General features: G+C 37.8%; 2 long non-coding RNA genes across 2 annotated transcripts in view; one reads left to right on the top strand and one right to left on the bottom strand.

The window, feature by feature from the left end:
* The window catches only part of LOC141378832 (uncharacterized), a 43636-nt gene extending 42952 nt beyond the window's left edge, over positions 1-684 (bottom strand). Inside the window, exon 1 of the long non-coding RNA XR_015515014.1 lies at positions 415-684. This is a non-coding gene — a long non-coding RNA (uncharacterized LOC141378832). The remainder of the gene's footprint in view (positions 1-414) is intronic.
* si:ch211-147m20.3 overlaps positions 1-21216 on the top strand; it is an 89986-nt gene that overhangs the window by 47788 nt on the left and 20982 nt on the right.

Here is a 21216-nt window from a genome sequence, read left to right as displayed (position 1 = left end):
GTTATATTCTTTTGGTTAAACTGAGATTCAACTTAATAATCATAAGATAAATGGCAGTTATGTGTGTATGGTTAAATTGGCACTCTTAGGCTAGCGTCACCCACATAATCTGTTTTTCCTAGAATCCAGTGTGTCTGCTGTAAAGATTTTTCGCTCAGAAGTTCAACTGCGGTACATGAACTCTTCCACCCCGTGTGCAAGATATTTTGTGGTGAAACGTCTTCCAGCTATTTCCTCACACTTTAATTAGAATTAAACACTTACAAACCTCAGTGATTGCACTGCTGTGAAATTACATTATGAGCTCAAGCTCACTGGAAAAGAAAAAAAAAAATCAGCCAAGCCAAGCCAAACCTAAAAAAAAAAAAAAAAGCAGAAATAATCACCAGAGCTATCCAGCTTTACAGTACTAACCTTTCTCTCCCATTTGCAACGTTTTGGCTGGCAATTACTCCAAAAACTAATGCTAAGCACCCCTCTCTCGTTGTCCCTTCCGTCCTTTGACAAATAGGGCGTCCGGGCCTTTTAATTGGAATGGAAGGCATTGCAGATCTATTAGGGCAGGGCTGGAGAAACGGATGAGGCCGTCAGTGAGCACGGCAGGGAGCGGCGGAGCAAAGTCCCCCATCGCCCAGCTCTATCCATAACGGCCTGCGTATGCCACATGCTTCCGCTGTCAGATGTGCCGTGCCATGCGGCCCCCAGGGGCGGCACGCAAGTTCCCTGGCCAATGCAGAGCTTCAACCTCACATTGGCACTGCTTGGCTTTTCCCAATTTAGAACACCTTCAGCACTACAAGGACTCGACTGTGCTGCAACAGGGGAGCCTTTCACCCCTGAAAATGGAGCTTTGGTCGTCACAATGGCGATAAATCAGATTTAATGTTTGAGCGGCAAAATTGTTTATTTCAGAAGTGAGATAGCAATGGGAAATGCATTATAGAAATTTGATTTGTTCTGTCACTTTGTGAAACACTTTTTTTTTTAAATCAGGCTTTATTTGAAATAGGAAAAAAAAATAATTCATTGGGATTAAAATGCATATAATAAGAAGAAATATATATATAATAATAAAAAAGCAAAAATGAAACCAAAAAAATAAATAAATAAAATCATAAAGAAAGAAATGTGTGTAAAATTAGTTAAGTACAATTAAAACAATACGATAATCTACTGCTTATTGCCCATGAAGGGCTTTGTGTCCTTCAATCGAGGATTTTCTGCATCTTCATTAAGTCAGCTCTTTATTGTAAAAGTGCTATATTTTAATTGGAACACACTTACTGTATTAAACTGTCATTTGTTTTTAAAGTGAGTGCTTTTTCATCCACTCATCACAGCACTGTGTGCAAACTTTTAAATGATCGTCTTTCAACAATTAATGAACTCATTGTGAGCTGCTGAGAGGATCGAATTACACGCATAAATCTAACAAGCTAGATAATCTTACAAAGTTTATTCCCATGGGGATGCTTGTTATCTGACCAAAATGAACCTGTTTCCCAAATATTGAGTTGTAAACATCAACACTGTGGCCAAATTCATGTAGGGTGGAGAATGCCATGATAACTGACTCATTTGCTTTTTATGTAGTATAATTTTTTTTTATTATTTAAAATAGTTTTAAAAATAAGGTATGTGCTAAATATAACATCAATTATTTTGCTTTACAAAGTAATTACACATACCCACGTCAAAAAAAAAAAAAAAATGCCATGCTTATTTTATAAAGTATATGTTTTTATATTGGTGTAGGACTTTATTTTACTTCTACATCAAAAATCTCCAAATATTAAAATCATATTGAATAATTAAACTTCAGCACTGGGTGGTACAGTGGCTCAGTGGTTAGCACTGTCACCTCACAGCAAGAAGGTCACTGGTTTGAGCCCTGGCTAGGTCAGCTGGTGTTTCTTTGTGGAGTTTGCATGCTCTCCCTGTGTTCGTGTGGGTTTTATCCGGGTGCTTCGGTTTTCCCCACCGTTCAAAGACATGCATTACAAGTCAATTGAATAAGCTAAATTGGCCGTAGTGTATGTGTGAGAATGAATGGTGGAAAATTGTAACTGTCAATATGGCGAATGGGGCGAGGCAGTGGCGCAGTAGGTAGTGCTGTCACCTCACAGCAAGAAGGTCGCTGGGTCGCTGGGTCGTTGTTTTGAACCTCGGCTCAGTTGGCATTTCTGTGTGGAGTTCGCATGTTCTCCCTGCCTTCGCGTGGGTTTCCTCCGGGTGCTCCGGTCTCCCCTACAGTCCAAAGACATGCAGTACAGGTGAATTGGGTAGGCTAAATTGTCCGTAGTGTATGAGTGTGTGTGTGAATGTGTGAGTGGATGTTTCCCAGAGATGGGTTGCGGCTGGAAGGGCATCCGCTGCGTAAAAACTTGCTGGATAGGTTGACGGTTCATTCCGCTGTGGCGACCCCGGATTAATAAAGGGACTAAGCCGATAAGAAAATTAATATATTAATGAATGAAAATGGCGAATGAAGCCCCGCCTACTATTACAGGAGCCATTCATCGATTGCTACAGACTGACGTTTCACCGGGGAGAAGCTCGGAACAGATGTGTGCTTTTACAACAGGTTTTTGTGGTCAAATACCTCACAAATCTCAGCGAATACTTGCTTCACAGACATAAGAAATATATGTCTGTTGATAGTTTTGAAATCTTTGTTTTTATTTGAATCAAATGCATTTAAAAACAAGTTTTCTGGTTTTGCAATCTGTATAAAATGAACGCGAGGTACAGCCTTTCCTGTCAAATGCACATCACACGACAGCAACTACTCAAACGCCCACAAACTTGTAAACAAATAGTCACTGTCACTTTTGGAGGAGATTCCTCATTAAGACCATGTGGATTACTTCAGAAGAGCAGTGTGATCTGACAAAGCATTATCCAGAGGATGATCGTGTGGAATGGCAATAAATGAGGTTGATGTCGTGATCTTGTTCCTTTTGAGTGCGCATTAGCTTGAGCAACCTGAAAAAATGCTGATTTTGTTTGATTGGAACGTTTAGAAACAAAACTTTTGAGACAATTGTTTAATTTTATCAGTGATTCCAAAATGTGTAATGTAATCGTAAGTTTGGTAAAAAGTTTTGGAGAATTTGATGTTTTCCCATGCAGACAGAATGCCTGAGCATACTGCACTTGAGGCATTTCAAAGATGGTCACCAAGTGAAATGACTTGCCTAGCAACTTTCTGATAACAACAACATAACTTCAGACATGTCCTTCAAAACAGCATATCCATTGTGCTGAAAAAACCTTGCTCTCCTGTTTGCCGGACAAAGTAAGGGGTGAGCACATTCGGGGGTGGTCTATTAACTTCTACAGAATATAGGCTATAATACATAAACATATTTTTTTGGGAAATGTCTTGATATAATATTTTGATAGACATTCGAAGCTTAATGCTAAAATCTCAATAGAGGGTTTGAATGTAAAGGACATGACAACAATATTAGGTCCTTTATGAGAATGGCCAGTCTAATAGTTATATGATTCTGGTAGTTCCAGTGTTAACATCAGTTCCTTCACAGTTTTGTCTTCTATCAGTCACATTAACAGTAAGCAGCAGATATAAGATGCACTTAGAGGCTTCAGTTCTAAATTTGGTTTTGACAGTCGCCTCAGTGGAGCTGTTTCTGTTCTCCCTATGGCCCATCCATCCATGTGTCTGTGGCTAGTGAGATGATTTGTCTTTCGATCTGTTTTTTTGTCCCTGTGGTTAACAGCTCATCACGAGATGTCCATGACCGTCATCAGGATGTTGTAGATGGTTCATCCCATTACCCCTCATTCAGGACCTGATCAATAGATGACAAGCGATCAATGATCAGTCAAGAAATGAAGCCAGCCAAACATGCGTTTGGTGAAAGAATGAAAAATAAAGCCCCCGTTTTTGCTGTGGTCGTTCAGCTGGCTGCCTTCAATTTTATACCTGCAAAGTTTCAATCTGGCTTTCACCCACCTCCTTTAACATTTAGCTTCCCCCCAGCCTCCTCTGCCTGCCTTTTCTCTCTTTTTAGGATTACTCTTAGAGACCGCTCTTGTGCTGTTATTTTCAACCCTGGGTGGACTGGGGCTTTGGTATGTGTTCTGGAAATACTTCAAAGAAAAGCAAAAAGGCAGCAATTTTCTGCTTGAATATCCCTCTGACTAAATCCATTGATCATCCTTGGGGTTCCTGAGAGAGAGGGAGTGAGATGGAGAGGCATGTTTTATCCTCTAATAACTCCTACCTTCACCCCTTCCTGCCTTGCCGTTGTTGTGTTGTTGTTGGTCGCACCTCTGCTCTATTCCTTAGAGAGCCAGTGAGATTGAAGTTATTTTATGCTTCAGCTCCCCGGGCCCCAATTTGAAAACTCTGCGTGTCAGTTTTTCGCACGCTGCTGTCATATGGCAAGGAGTGGGCTTTTCTTTTTCTATTCTAACCTTTTTTTTCCCTTCTGAAGGCATCTGGAGGAGGATTCTTCAGAATGTGACATCTAGGTCAAGTTAAAGAGAGCCAACTTTGAGTTCAGAGGTTCTATTGCAAATGGTCATGGAAAATATCGAGAACAATATTTATGCACTCCACGCGGCTCCGGCATCGTGTTCCATCTTTCTTGACCTCATTCAACAATCGCACTGGTCTGTTTACTTATCTAAGCCTTAATCAGGTTCCAGCTGCTGTTGTCCATTTCGCCGGTTGATAGCGCATTGTAAAAACGTATTATTAGCAGCGTTTTAAAACTTTCAAAGGTCGCTCGAGCCAGAGATTGCCATCTTTTGATGTCCAAATTCCTGTATTACCTTGGAAGCAGATGGAAGGAGAGCCTCTCTTGGCCGAACTCTGAACGAGGTTACGTAGTGACATGAAATGACACACAAATAATCTGCATCCACACTGTTGATAAATGAACACTGGGAATGCACTGGAGCCCTCCGAGCTCTGTTCCTTCCCAGAAATAACCGCCGTCACAAATGATTGAGATTACAAGATTAGCCCCCTTGTTCTTTTCCATTGAGCTATGAAAGCACTACGGTGACGTTTTGGAGGGTTTCAAGGTTACCTCTGCTATCTCTTTTTCTTACTAGCTATGCCTTGACAAGCTCCGGTGAAGGGTGGCTGGGAGGGAACGGGGGAGGGTTTATATGTGGAGTCGGGGTGATGGGGTCATGCAGTCGCCAGGGTCATAAGTCAATCCTAGTCAGGTAGGGAGGCTGGCACTGGCACCTCTCAGACACCTCTCCTCACCTGCCAACATGCACTGTCTCCAACAGACTCAGTAAACGGCAGCTAATTGGGAGGTGATGACAGACAAGCCTGGCTCAATTTGCAGCGCTTTGGAGGCAACCCGTTCACTCTCACTCTGAAGCTCAACACTGCTGAATCCTGCTCATATATGAGACACTGAGATCACCTAATACAGTGACTCTTGCAGCACAGTTACTCTTGTAAGCGAGGGGAAAATCTGTTAGAAAGTATTTTAAATTAACACTGTTTTTTGTTTATTTTTGGTGTGCACATCAGTAGGATTGTGGTAATTAAATTAAAAGAAAGAACTTTTGTTGTTGAAGTGCAGACATGGATAACAGTTTTTACATCTTGTCTTGGTCTAAAATATACTTTGCAAGTGGGTCCATCATTCCTGTGTATCAAAACAAATGACATATGTAAATCTGGGCACATTTAGTTTAGCTTAGCATGGATCATTGAATTGGATTAGTCCAAATTTGGTCCTGAAGGGCCAGTGTTCCTGCATATTTTAGTTCCAACCCCAATTAAACACACCTGAACCAGCTTGAGCTTTTTCTAGTTGTACTAGAAACTTCCAGGCAGGGGTAATAAAAGAAGTTGGAGCCAAACTGCGGCCCTTTAAGTTTGGACACCCCTGGATTAGACTATTTGCATTTCCTTAATATGGCCAAAGAGTTTTGATAATCTCTGTTTAAAAATCTCTGCTACTTGTCCTGTGGGGAAGAGTCATTCTCAACTGAACAGAGCTGGTTACACATGTTATGTTAAACTTAAAACAGAAAAAAAACGAAAACAAGATGTTACATTGACATTTAAAATGTATTGACATATAAGGAAGAATGAATTTACCTGTTGATTGAGTGTTGACAGTATGTGTAGTTGATGGTTGAGCTCCAGAAACCAGCAATGAGCTGCAGGTACTTTATCAGTTACAGATTTGGAAAAAAAGGTACGAGATAACCCTAAAACTCTCATAAAGAACAATTTCAGCATTTTATCTCCAGGAAGACATAGTTCTTAATAGACATATTACTATGTACAAAGAGCCTTTAAAGAACCATCTTTCTTGTTAACAAGAAGTTTTTGAAAGAAAAAAAAAGTTTAATAAATGAATGAGTATTTACATACCTGTCACACATAAAGTTCAGATCATAGGTCTCAAACTGTAGTCCTGGAGGGCAGCAGCTCTGCACAGTTTTGCTTCAACCCTAATCAAACTCAGCTGATTAAACTAATCAAGGTGCTCAAAACTACTAGAGTTCAAGCAGGTGCGAGTTGGAGGTGGTTGGAGATAAACTATGCAGAGCTGTGGCCCTCCAGGAATTGAGTTTGAGACCATTGGTATAGATGCACCAATCAACTGGTGAAGAAATCACAGTTGTTTTGATTTGGCCAATCTTTTTCTGGAATTAAGTCTTGCTCACACTGTGCAATGTTTTTATATGCATTTATTTTTACAAAATCCTAAACAATTGTAGCATGTCAGACTGCATGAACATGGCTCCCATGTCACACTGTGAGATCTCAGCTGACATAAAGTTAGACTGAACGACAATGAAGATGCGCCAAACAGGAAAGAAAATGTCCCCGTAGTTTGACGTCATCTACCCGTGACAATATTCCACGTTCTGAAACGATTCCTCACAGCAAACATAAGCAATCTAGCGGCAATTTTGCACATGGTGTGTCTCAATAATAAATCCAGATAGAGTTTTTTTTTTTTTTTGTTTTTTTTTTTTTACATTGCCCCACGGTCAATTGAATTGTCACTTGGATTAAGTCATCAAATTCGCAGCTCCTATTGGTTTTTGAATAGACGCTCAACACAGCTGTTGTCACACTGCAGGTCTGAAATCTTCTGACACTGCCAGAACTTCATTGGAGAAAAAATCTGATCACAACAGGCACCAAGCGGCTGTCTGTGAACATGTCAAACCAACGATCAAAGATCACAAATTTTAGTCTAGGATTTCAAAATCTTTTAGGATTTCACAAATTTGTCTCGTATGACAGAATCGTGGCTAAAATCTCACAGTGTGAGCAAGGTTTTACTTGCGTAGTGCACTGCAATAACTTTTTGTATTAAAAAGTGTGTTAACAGAGCATAAACATGCATGCCAGAGACAGAGCAAACATGTCTGTCACACGTCTCAGTTTAGCTATGGATATGCTTGACTACTGTACTGTTCACCATATAAACTCAAAACCTTAACTAAATTTGCTTTCAGCTTTTTTATTTTTTTTTATTTTGCCACCCTCATCCCAATTTGTTTGTCATGTTTTTGACTTAATAGAACTGCTATTGCTCTCAGATCCTGCTGTGTTTATGGGCTGAATACTCGAATAGAGAGGATCAATACCTTCCAACCGTGTCTTATAAAATACCCAGGAGTAATTAAGCGTGAGCACCGGAGCGCTTCCATTGAAATGTTAATGACAGTGCTGAACGGTATATGGTGTTCCAGGCCATAGCAGCGTATGCATGAGTGTCTTAAAATTCAGGTTTGCTGTACATTTGCTTTTGTTTCAGTCATGGGACATGAAATATTTTATATATTTAATCTTAATATTTGAAATGTAGTTTAAGCATTCACAGTTGGAATTAGCAGTGTTTTTTTGCTCTAAAAGCACAATCGACAACCGAAAATTTTCAAGTTTTAAATGTTTTTCTTTTCTCTAAGATTTATTTCAGAAGCATGGAGTGTTGGTAAGAAAGTGTCTGGTGCATACAAACAGAAGAGAGTGTCACCTACCATTTATTTGTAGTATTAGTATAATTAGTATTATTACTATTACTATTATTATTTATTACTTTGTTTTTTTCAAATTAGCTTGTGAAAAATCAGCAGCTGTAATGAGCCAAGAAAAATCAAACTCCTTGCACTATACAAAGTTTGATGTGTGGTTTGCAAATAATAACGAGAAAACAAAGTGAGATGTTTGCGCTAAGCCACAAATCACCCAACCTCCCTTTGCCTGTGGGCTGTTTCGGGTTGGTTAGCATGAATATTCACACCGTCCTCCTTGCTTCATGGGTGAACCCATCCTCCAACTTTCCCCTTTTCGAACATGAGCACATTTGGCCATATAAATCTCAGACATCGCATTGATGCTGCACTAATAACTTTCTTTCTCCACCGCTTGATTGCTGAAGCTTGAGCCTTGACACTTGTGATGCACTCTGCCAAGAACATTAAGTATCCAAAAGTGATAAAGCTTCAATTTGCTAGACCATTAGACTAATTACTGCAATAATTAAGTAACTACTTGATTAGAACTAATGGGTACCTAATTATCCAGGAAGGAAGGATCAGGTGGTAATTAATAGAGTCAAGCTGATGTCTTATGACTTACCGTCCCTGGTTACCAGACATTAGGGAATGAGAATGGTAAAAACAAACATCTCCACTCCAGTGTTTGTATAGACCCCTGTAGGAAACAATCTGTTTATGTGGTTTTTGCGTAGAGTGTGGGTGAAATGACAGGTAAACGGCATTTACTGATGATCATACTGCTGTCCATTTGTAAACTCGCTTCATCTAATGTTCTGCGCTCGTCCTCCAATTCAAAAGGTAGTTTTGTTTGTGTTTGATGGCAGTGTGGACATATTCTGTACTGACTACAGTGTTGCACTGTCCTGTACATGTGGACTAACAATAACCATTTCTTGATTAAGCTATTTTCCTACCTAAAATGTATTAAAAGGTGTATTTGCAAGTACTATATGAGTCAAGGACATTATCCACGACAGTGACCTTATTCTTTAATGTGGAAGTTGGCTCGTTTTTGCGATTTGATTTTGAACTTCTGATTCAGTTGCCTATGGGAGAAATGACTAGGAATAATAAATGGCAGAAAACGGTCAAACTGCTAACTCTGCAAACCAGTGTTTGCATGACTATACAAACCAAGAACTATAAAAAAAAAAAAAAAAAAATGTATATATATATATATATATATAAGTTTGCAACATCAAGCAGCATATTGAGCTGTTTTTATGTCGAAAAATGAATGGAAGGGAATGAGACCGGAAGTCTCCAGCCAAAAAGATTTAAATGGCTGCGCTCGCTAGTAAGTAAAGAATAAAGTGAATAGGCAGAAGATACTAAAATGTAGAGGTGTAATGGTACACAAAAAGTTATGGTTCTGTACGTACACAAAAGTAGCAGTTTTTTTCCTGTTTATTTATGCTTTGAATTGCAGTATGAGGCCTTGATCTTTCTTCCAGCAACTTTTGACCTTGAAAAGTTTGTAAAAGTGACTACTATTAACATTTTTAATAGTTTAAAGGTATAAATTGTCTGAGTTGCTGTCATATATCACAGTAAAAAAAAAAAAAAAAACTTGTAATAAACTGCCAGTACTTTTTCTGTTATTTTACAGACTTATTTCGCTATGTGTTATTTCATATACATTATATTATTTTAAGCTACTAACATGTCAATAGCCTCTTTGACACATACAGATCTTTCCGGAAAATTACCGGCAATTTTCTGGAAAAGTCTGTTTGTGTGAACAGGCTCTTTTTGAAATTTAAATTTGCTGTGGCAAGAGAAGTTGTATCATTGCCAGTAATTTGCCGAAATGCTGTGCTGTGTGAACGTTGAAGGAAGATTGCCGAAAAGAGCGTGTTCACATTTAGAACCTAAGACGTTTGCTCCAGCCAATCAAAACATTCAGACGCACTCACATCTGTGCTGTTTATGAAAATAAAAACTTTTGGATACTTTTCCAGACACATTTAGCTGCTAGATGTTTCTTCTTAATGCCAACTATGGAAAAAAAATGATAAAATGCTTATGATAAACTGAAGTTTGTTTACTGTCAAGCTCTGCTTGACGCGTGTGCAGGAGTGCTCTGGTGAGCACCAGCAAAAAAACACATAATGTACATGTCGACATGCAAAAGTGTCCCTCCATATGTTTTCATCGAAGTTGTTCACAATACTTATTCATCCACAGAATTTGTAATGTTGTCAAATGTGTAAACATTTAGTTGCGGTTTGCGCATCTGCCTTTGGTTGTCTCTGGAATAAGCTTCAAGATTGCTAAAGCTTTAAATAAAAGTCAAATCAAGTCAGATCCCTATTTACAAGTACAAGTGCAGACATTTTGAGCTCATTTCTGGGTAATGATGTCAGAATTTACTGTTATCTTGGAGTGAATGTGTGTGGTTATTTCCAGAAAAATTTCGGAACGTCCGTGCCTGTGTGAACTTTACCAGTAATTTACCAGTAAAGTAGTTTGGGTAATTTTTTGGATTACCCAATTAATTTTTATTTACCAGTATTACTGTGTGAAAGGGGCTATTAAAAGTCACTTTAATCTTTTGGGATGAATTTTCAACATCAAAAGTCAACAGAGCAAAAATCAAGGTCCCATAATGCAATTCACAACCAAAAATTAACAGAAAGCACTTGTGAATCACAAAATATGGAAAGTATTAATTAACATTTATTTATTTTTCGAAAGTGTACCTTAGTTTTGGGGTACAACGCAAATAAGCAAAACATCCAGTGCTTACTTTTTTCTGTTTATTTTGAACAGGCAGAAATGATTTGTCACATACAGCTAAAGATCTGAAAAACCTCTTGCAATACAAAACTACAAAGTAAACAGAATAATGTAAAAGTAAAACTTTATAATTTGGAGACTTTGTATTTGTAATGTGAAGGGACACTGACGGCGGAGGTGCGGATTCAAATGCAGGATTTATTATAAGAGAATGGACAGGCATGCAATGATCACAGTTAGGAGCAAATTGTAACTTACAGGCAAATGGTCAATAAGACGAATGGTCAAGCTGGGTGGCTAAAACAAACAAAAAAGGCAAGGGTCGAACATGGCAAGGCAAGGGAAACGCGTCATAAATTTCACAATAAGTGCAATAAGTGTAGTCCAAATGTTGACAGATTTGTAGTCCTGAGTGAAAGTGAATGATTCAAAGAGATCTACTAGCCTGGATCGCTGGTGATTGTGACTGTATTAAGGTGTCAAAGCTCCAACCATCTTCTAAAACAACAGAAAAAAACATTGATTGTGCATTATATTTAAGATTCAAGAAGCTTCTGAAACTAAAATCTCCTTTAATGAAAATGCTGACACTGGAAGTCCATCCATCTGTTGATGATGCTAAAGCAGGTGTAGTGGACAACTGGTGTTCAATCTCTGCTCTTGTGGGAGTGTAGAGAGAACAGACCACAGACTGACTTATGTGAGCAAGATATGGGACCGTGTCTTAATATTTCAATGTTTTTTTCTATGTAAACACATGCTTGATGGACACACATACCACATGTGGCTCTTTTGCAGCCTCTCTCATGTGAGGGGCGTTTTAGACGCTGTGTCAGGATAAAATAATTTTAACTTTTACATGCAGTGCTTATTAATGTCAATTCCAAAGCAGTGGACCAATCAGAATAACTTGCAAGCATTGCAAGCTTCTGTTTACAGTGGCAAGTTGGCATGGCAACTGTTTGAATGGCAACAAAGCAGTAGTAGGCACATTATCAACCAATTTTGAGTGTTGCATCTCACATTTTTAAATGCAAAGATACATTCTGAGTGAAAAGCCCCTTATGTGTTTTTTTATGCCTATTTCCAGGCACATCTGGGCTAACTGTATTTGCCATAGAAGCACATGATGAAGCGTTCCATGATGCTTTGAGACAAATACATATACTGTTAGACCCCTACTAAAATAGAATTTAGTGGATCAAAAGTGTTTTTATTATTGAATTAATTTGTTTTTAAATCTTTGTAAATTACCACAGATGTTCAAACAAGCAATTTTAATCATTTGTATAGTGGAATTTTCTCTAATCACTAATTATTTTAGCAGTTTTAATAGTTACAGAGTATTGACTTTTCAATAATTGGCTCTATTTAATAGCAATACCATATTATTAATACTAATACTAACTGTAATAATACTAATAATTTCATTGATAGTGGTAAGTGCACCGACATATGCCCCATTCACACTACCAGTGACTCACAGCGACAAAGCGAACATTATTTCAGTGGAGAGCTTTGAACGACCATAAGCTTTGGTCACAGGATGTGTACTGTATGTGTCCAACAACACAAGTTAAGAATCTTTCGACTTTATGCAAATGAGGAGTGACTTCCGCAGGCTCTTTGAATTCTTTGTGCTGTAGATCTACACAGAATAGCATTTGCTGCAGATAAACAGCTGACATTACAACTTTTTCTTGTTTAGATTTTTAATTATTTTAAACAATTTGTATTTTTCTTCCACATTGTTAATTTTCAATGTCAAGAAAACTGTCAGTGAATATCATTTATAAATGTTACCTACTGTAAGCAATTTCAAAGTGCCCACTGGTGTCTTCAATTACCACAAAGTAATTTAAAAGGAAAAATAAGAAAAACTAAGTTAACATTTTACAATAAGGTTGTATTAGCTAATGTTAGTTAATGCATTTACTGACATGAACAATCCATGAGCAATATATTCATTACAGTATTTGTTCCTGTTGGTTAATGAAAAAACAGTTGTTGACTAGATAGTTCATGTTACCTGTGCATTAACTAATGTTAAAAAGCATGGATTTGGATGTTAATAATGTATTAGTAAATGTTGAACTATGATTAATAAATATTGTACAATTCATTCATTCATTTTCTTTTTAGCTTAGTCCCTATATTAATCTGGGGTTGCCACAGCGGAATGAACCTTCAACTTATCCAGCATATGTTTTTGCAGTGGATGCCCTTCTTGCTGCAATCCATCACTGGGAAACATCCATACACACTCTTTCACCCTCATACACTACGGACAGTTTAGACTAACCAATTTACCTGTACTGCATGTCTTTGGACTGTGGGGGAAACCGGAGCACCCGGAGGAAACCCACGCGAAGGCAGGGAGAACATGCAAACTCCACACAAAAACGCCATATGACCCAGCCGAGGCTCAAACCAGTGACCTTCTTGCTGTGAGACGACAACTCTACCCACTGCATTACTGCGTTGCCATATTGTACAATTGTTTTTCATAATTACGCATGTTAGTAAATACATTTTACTAATGAAATCTTATTGTAAAGTGTGACCAAAATTAAAATACACTTAATGTGCTTTCCAGTTATATAAAATCAGTCGTATCAATCATGAAATTGATTTCTTAAGGATACAAAACTATGCATATCTACACACCTTTAGGGTTATCACGATACTGGAATTCGATACCAATCAGTACTTCAATTTTAAAAACGTCCATTTTCCTTGAACATTTGACCGCTGTGGAGCACGTTCTTAAACAGCGCTGATTTGCCATTGTGTTTGCATGCTCAACTGAAATGACTGTGATTGACCGTAAAGTTTACCAAACTCACTGCTGTTTACCAAGCACAACCACAGATACAGGGACACTGGAGCGCTTTAAAACCACGATTCATCAGCGGATCGCTTGCATGTCAGCTTAAAAACAAACCAGCTGATCGACGTGTCTTTTAAAATGCTCCTGTAAACGGGTTTCTGTATCTGTGGTTACACTCAATAATGAACAGGGAGTTTGGTAAACCAATGACCTACATGGCCAATCACAGTCATTTCTGTTGAGCATGTGAATACAATGGCAAATCAGCGCTTAATCAGTGCTCCACAGTGCTAAATATTCACATAAAATTTACATTTTTTTTAAATTCCAGTACCAATAGGTATCGAATTCTAGTATCCTGACAACCCTACCTTGCAGTATTTTAACGAAAAACTATTTAAATTTGACATGTTGTAAAAACTCATAAATTTTTTTTATTCTTTATTTTTTCCAACCAAAGCAAACTAAACCAACCAACCAGTATCACATTTGTTGCAAAAAAAAACAGTGTGTATGGGAGCAAGTTAACTCAACCTTTACTAAGTTAACAGATTCAGTTACAGTATTAATCATTTTAGCTAAATATTTGAATGATTGTTATTTCTAGAGGTCACTGCAGTCATAAGTCATAAACATTTCTCTTCACCATATTGACCAGATATGGTGACCTTTTAGTAAACGGTTATGTAGAAACACACATACATCATTATACATAAACTTTTCACTTCACAGTGACTCCACGTTTTCAATCACAAACACCGTCTGAATTGAATGAATAATTCAGCTTATGCTATAATCACATCTCATGACACAGATTTTTAGGACATCTCAGACACAGAAAGAGATGGATGAGGGAAAATCTAAAATTTATGGAATTAGAGAATTAGCATAAAGAGTATTATCTAAACATATAAGGCTTTAAGCAGGGGTGCTGAAAAGGTCATTAAAATTTAAGTGGATTGAATACAAAACCTTAGACGTGATCTATCAATCAATCAATCTGTCTGTTATTTGATGTGTAATTGCAGTAAGACGGACCGCTGCTGGATTCTCTCTCCATATGTAATATGCATGACTACGAATGCAAGCAAAAGTGAAACCTGAAGCTTTTTGATGTATAGGGCCTTTATTAATGTTTGAATAATATGTGCCTGGAGGGAAGGCTATAAATTAGAATTGAGGATTGAGATATAAATTTTTATGAGGAACCCCTCGTACATTTCCATTATGTATTTAAAAATGAAAGAATTGCCTTGATTCTGATTGAGCTTGCAATTGTGTGGAGTCCTAAAATCTGGGAAACACACTGAAGCTGGAGGCCGAGGGGGGAAAGAGTCAATTCCTGAAGTGCTGACTTTTGCACATTTACACCGAAAAGTTGCTCATTATTTACACCTGCTATGAATTATGCAAAAAAGTAAACAAGAGGTTGTTATTAATGTGCCATTACCATCCATTTACTATATCAGATTAAACTAGTGCAAGTTTCTTGCAGCCTTTTTTTAATTAATCATTTTTTAAGTAAATTATTTTATATTAATTAGTACGATACCATTCTGCCATTGACTGTACATTAAACATACTAATAACATACCAATTTAAACTAACAATATACTAATCCATACTAAACATACTAGCAACATACTAATCCATACTAGAAACATACAAACAAACATACTAAAAATAATCTAATCTATACTCGAAACATACTAACAATATATTAAAGAGGGTCGCACACCGGATGTGACTCGTTGCTGCATGCACCGCCATGCATTTTAGAATTCTAAACAAAGATTTCTATCAGGGTACGCACAGCAGTGCCACAAGTCGGCTGCTTTCCGCAGTGCCCAGCTACGTCTCAGGACACCATTTATATTTCTGCTGCGCTACAGAGAGCCATCTGAATAGTTTAATTTTAAATAACATGTGCACGTCTGGTTTGCAATACTTCTACTGTCAGGTGTTTGCCCTGTCATAGCACTGAGCGGCGCAGCTGGTGTGCAACTTCCTTAACCCATACTAGAAACTACAAAACACATACTAGAAACATACTAACAAACATACTAATCATACTAGCAATATGTTATTTCATACTATAAACATACTAGCAACATGCTAAACCATACTAAAATCTTGCTAAAACATGCTAGTTACATGGTAGTTCATACTATAACCATGCTAATTTATGTTAGCAACTGCCTTGCAATCACTGAGATCACCGAAGCAAACACCTAGCAACACCTTAGCAACCACATAGAACACCCTAGCAACCGCATAGCTACTGTATCACTCAGAAAACCTTAGCATCTGTCTAGCAACGCCTTAGCAACCACTCAGAACAACCTATCAACACCTTACAACCACTCAGAACACCCTAGCAACCTCCTAGCAAGAAACATGCCGATCCATCCTAGAAACAATACCTACAGTATGTGTACTTATCTATCAATGCCAACTGTTTCAAACTTCCTAAACTTTTAGACTAGTCTTTATCAAGCTACCATGAGTTTGTTTACAAACTTTTACTTTTATAGTTGTTGTTGTTGTTATTATTGTTTTTGTATTAAAATAACTATGCATTTTTTTACTTATTAAACTTACTTTTTGAACTTAATCTAATTTTATTTAATTTTATTTAAAATATATTATTTTCATTATGTATTTTTTTATTAAAGTTGATGGGATTAAATTAATAATTTAATATTCATTCAATAATATCTTCAGTTTTTTTTTTACTTTATTTCATTTGATTTTTATTTGTTTTACTTATTTTTGTATTCATTTTTTTCTCTGACTCTTTGAGCAAGTGAAAGAAAGTTCTGACTCTCTGCAGTACAAGCAACTTCCCTTTTGACTTTTCTCTCCACACTACTATTGACTTGCATTAATACAGTGGCCTTTGTGTAGTGATTAGCTAGGCTTGAAGTCTTTGGGTCACATCAGCAATTCATCAATGGACTGTATTGACCCTGGATTGAGACATATTATGCTTTCAGCCATATCTGAGCACTGCCCTAATCAAAGGGAAGCAGGTAATGCCCTATAATCAGCCTGGCTATGGCTTTTCTCCCTGGGCTGAGTCTAATAGGGGAAATGGGATTAGGAAGGGCACTGATCTCACCTTTCCAATGATAAAAGTGAGACTCTGTCTGTTCTTTGTCAACAGGCACTTTTTATGTGAGTAAACCTATTGAGCTTCTTAGAAAAGAATTAAACATAGAATTCAAATAAAGGGTGATGTAGTGGCACAGTAGGTAGTGGTGTCGCCTCACAGCAAGAAGGTTGCTGGTTTGAACCTCAACTCAGTTGGTGCTTCTGTGTGGAGTTTGCTGGATGTTTTTGTGTGGAGTTTCCTTCGGGTGCTCCAGTTTCCCCCACAATTGAAAGACATGCGGCACAGGTGAATTGGGTAAGCTAAATTGTCCGTTGTGTGTACGTATGCGAGTGCGTGTGTGTGTGTGTGGATGTTTGCCAAAGATGGGTTGCGGCTGGAAGGGCATCCGCTGCGTAAAAGCGTACTGGATAAGTTGGTGGTTCATTCCGGGGACTAAGCTGACAATAAACTAATAAATTAAACTAATGCATAGGCTTTATTTACTTATTCATTTACTTGCTTGCTTCCTATAATAAAGCACAAGATAATCAAGATAAACAGTATTATACCTCACTAAATATGTTCATTGTCACTTTTGGTCAATTAATGTGTCATTCATTAATTAAAATTTTATTTCACAAATGAAAAGAACAGCAGATTTTTAAACATTGAGCATAATAATAAAAAAGTGGTTTAATCATCAAAAAATAACACTTAAAAGTTGCAAGTTAAATTGTATTCATGTTGAAGATAATTATTTTGAAATGTAAAATGGTATCAAAATAAACACTCACCGGCCACTTTATTAGGTACACCAGTTTAACTGCTTGTTAACGCAAACTTTTAATCAGCCAATCACATGGAAGCAACTCAATGCATTTACTGTAGGCATGTAGACATGGTCAAGACGTTTTGGTGCAGTTCAAACCGAGCATCAGAATGGGGACTTGGAATGTGGCATGCTTGTTGGTGCCAGACGGGCTGGTCTGAGTATTTCAGAAACTGCTGATCTACTGTGATTTTCACGATGAACCATCTTTAGGGTTTACAGAGAATGGTTTGGAAAAGAGAAAATATCCAATGAGAGGCAAATGTGGGCGCAGATGCCATGTGAGGTCAGAGGAGAATGGCCAGACTGGTTATCACTGATAGAAAGGCAACAGTAACTCAAATAACCACTCGTCACAACCAAATTATGCAGAAGAGCATCTCTGAATGCACAACACGTCCAACCTTGAGTCGGATGGGCTACAGCAGCAGAAGACCACACCAAGTGCCACTCCTGTCAGCTAAAAACAGGAAACTGAGGCCGTACTCACACTAGGTACAGTTGCCTCGGACCGGGCCAAAGCACGCTTGCCCCCCCTCCCGTCTCCCCCGACGGCCCGCGCTCACACCACAAACGGGCTTCGGCACGCTTATGTCATCGCTGCTGGGCTGTTCAGTGAGAAGCGCTCTCTCACTCAGCAGCACAGTGGAAATGTCTCTAGTTATATCGTTTCAGTTGTTTGATATGGCATCAAATATTTCGCCAAACAGTCCTTAGGGATGCGGGGACACGCAGTCAGATATTTCACCGAACAGATCCGCCACTTTTGGCACTCATAAACAATCATAAAGCTCTCGTGCTGCAGAAATGAGGAGGTCTGCTGAAGGCGCGCAGCTGTCATGAAGTGAGGTGTCTGCGTCAAATAAACAACGGCAGTTTGCGTTTACTGAACAGTAAGAATGATTAATAAATCCATATGAAACAGTCCCTTAAAAGTCACGTCTCGCTTTCAGTTTCGGGCCCAAGTGAACCGCGCTTCGGCACACCTCTTCCAACTGGGCCAGGGCCGGCCAAGTGAACCGTGCTTGAGCCCGATTTAGCGCACTCACACTTCTCAGACGATCCGGGAAACGGGCCTGGGCACGGTACGGATGGCATAGTGTGAGTAGGCCCTGAGTCTCGATTTCTGCTGTGACATTCGGATGGTATGGCATCGACAACATTAACGCATGGATCCATTCTACCTTGTAACAATGGTTCAGGCTGGTGGTGTAGGGTCAAAATATAGTGCCAACAACTTGAATGCATGGATCTATCCTGCGTTGTATCAACGGTGTATCAACATGCTAACATACAAAATTAAATCCATTAACAGTTGCTGTCTTTTTCAGGCCATTCATAACCTTCTGTGATAGAAGATGTAATTAAAATCAATTTACTTGATAACTATAGCATGCTTACAGTCTTTCGTTTGTAATTTCATATTTTATTTATTTATTTTTTTTATTAAAAAGCTCTTATTTTAGTAATTTTACAAGATGTAAGATACGTCTTGGTGTCTCCAGTATATGTATGTACAGTTTTAGATCAGATCATGTACTATACCCTACTGAAAATGTCAATTTTGGAGTAAAAGAAAATTGTAGCTGTTTTTGCAGCCTGTATAGCATTTATATGCAAATGAGCTCCTCACCCACCATTGCAACATGTTTCTGCTGTGTCATATTAACAGCACAGAGACAGACATGAATGAAGCAGAGCTACAGTTTATCATTCAAATATAGCAACTAAGGTTATTTGATGTATTTGTAGTGGAGTGTATTCAAGCCTTACTGCAACGATGAGTTGCGCATACACACACACATAGACATGCAAAAACAGTGCAAAGTTAATCATGTCCATTTATTCATTATGACAGAATACAATTTATTGTACACTACTATATGTATATTCATTATGATACTGTACTATAAATATATCTGATTTAACATTCACAAATCGGGATTAAAACATTCTCATATTTAGACATGTTTTTATTTTATTTTTTATTACAAACATGCACTGTTTTAAAAACATTTAAACCTTGTAAAACTCATTCTTGAGGTGCAGCTGAGTTTAAACAGATCTTTTAATCCTAGTTTCTTTGCAAATCCTGCCTAATGGACATGATAATAAGCGTTACTATGAAGACATGTTAATATGCAGCTGTCACTCAATTTGGTGGGCAGGGAAAACCCCACTGTTACGTCAGGTTGCGGAATATTTTAACATCAGGAAATTAAAAAAAAATTAAAAGATACTTGTTTTAATAGCACTACAATATGAATGTAGACACAATATCCCTACACACAGTTCTGTCCAAACAGCTTCCTAAAGTTGATTTTGCATTATAGGTTCCCTTTAAATTAATAACATTTTATTTGAAAATTTTATCTTATTTTTGAAGTGAAATCGTTTAATTATATTTTAATGCAATATATACACAGTGTTAGCCTAGTAAAATGCTAACATAAAAAAAAACAATAAAAGCGATTAACATTTGCTGTCTAGTCAGACCATTCTAAATCACCAATTCATGAACTTCAATGACAGTGAAGGTGCTGTCATTAACATGATCCATTACTTGTTTATACTAGTACTTTCTAATTACAATATTATTATTACATTTTTTTTAGATAATTTTTGTTTAATTTATGTTTTCATATAACTATATTTTTTAAACATATTTTTATTTTATTTTTTAATTAAACTATCAACACACAATATATGCTCTAATTTCATGTTCATAAGTTCACAGCGTGCCATGCTAACATAAAAAAATAATAATAATAATAATTGAATAATTGCTGTGTATTCAAACCATTCTAAATCACCGTGATGCTTCCTGTATATCCAGTCTAAAACACATCTTCAGCTTTCGGACTGGCTCCCCTGCACTTTAACGAGTGGAAGTACTTCTGCCCCAGGTCTCTGTTACAGAGCGCGCAGATTCTGAAAGACAGGACTCAGTGGCGAAGTGAGGGAGGAAGAGAAAAATGGGGGCTTTAGAGATGCCTGCTCCACCAAGGGCTTCACTAAGGGGCTTAAACAAGATGAACATTAAGGGCACAGTTATGTTGTCTCCCTGGATCCCTGAGAGAAGCCGCCTTTGATGTTGAGACGGGATAAAAATAGTGCTGTGCTTTTCCCTCTAGTAGGGAAAGATTGCACCATAATGTAGGGCCGTACACATGACTGGCAACAGCAGTGTCAATTAGTCAACTGTTTACGGGCCTCTCTCTGTGAAATGCCGCTCTCTGAAGAGAAAAGTGTGTTTTTTCTGAGGAGGGTTATTTGTAGCGCTGTGCCCATTTGTGCTCCCATCTGTTGATGCTGGATTGCACCTCAAAGACCAAACGTGGGCAAGCAAGATAGTTTAATAAGTACCCAAGGTATCTTAGGCAAACACACCGGTGACAATCTGGATGGCCGCTTTCTTTCTCAAAGGGGTTTCTGAATGTAAAACTTTCAAAAGTAAACATTGAGATGGAAAAGGAGAAAATACCTGTATGTATGTAAGATTGAATTAAAACACGAGGGAATACAGGTGGTCTTGTTGAGGACCTACAGTAAAGTAAGCATGTTTGCATTGGTTCATTTGCATTGTTTTGTTGTGTAAAAACAAAATTAAATAAAAGAAAAAAATGTGTTCATTTTACAAAGTACTATTTATTACCATTTTTTTTATCATTTATTAAATTTCTTTTATTTATTTTTTTG

This window comes from Danio rerio, chromosome 18, assembly GCF_052040795.2.
Source record: "Danio rerio strain M-AB ecotype USA chromosome 18, GRCz13ab, whole genome shotgun sequence".
Classification (NCBI taxonomy): domain Eukaryota; kingdom Metazoa; phylum Chordata; class Actinopteri; order Cypriniformes; family Danionidae; genus Danio; species Danio rerio.
Note: the sequence above shows the minus strand (reverse complement) of the source record. Positions and strands in the feature narration are given on the sequence as shown.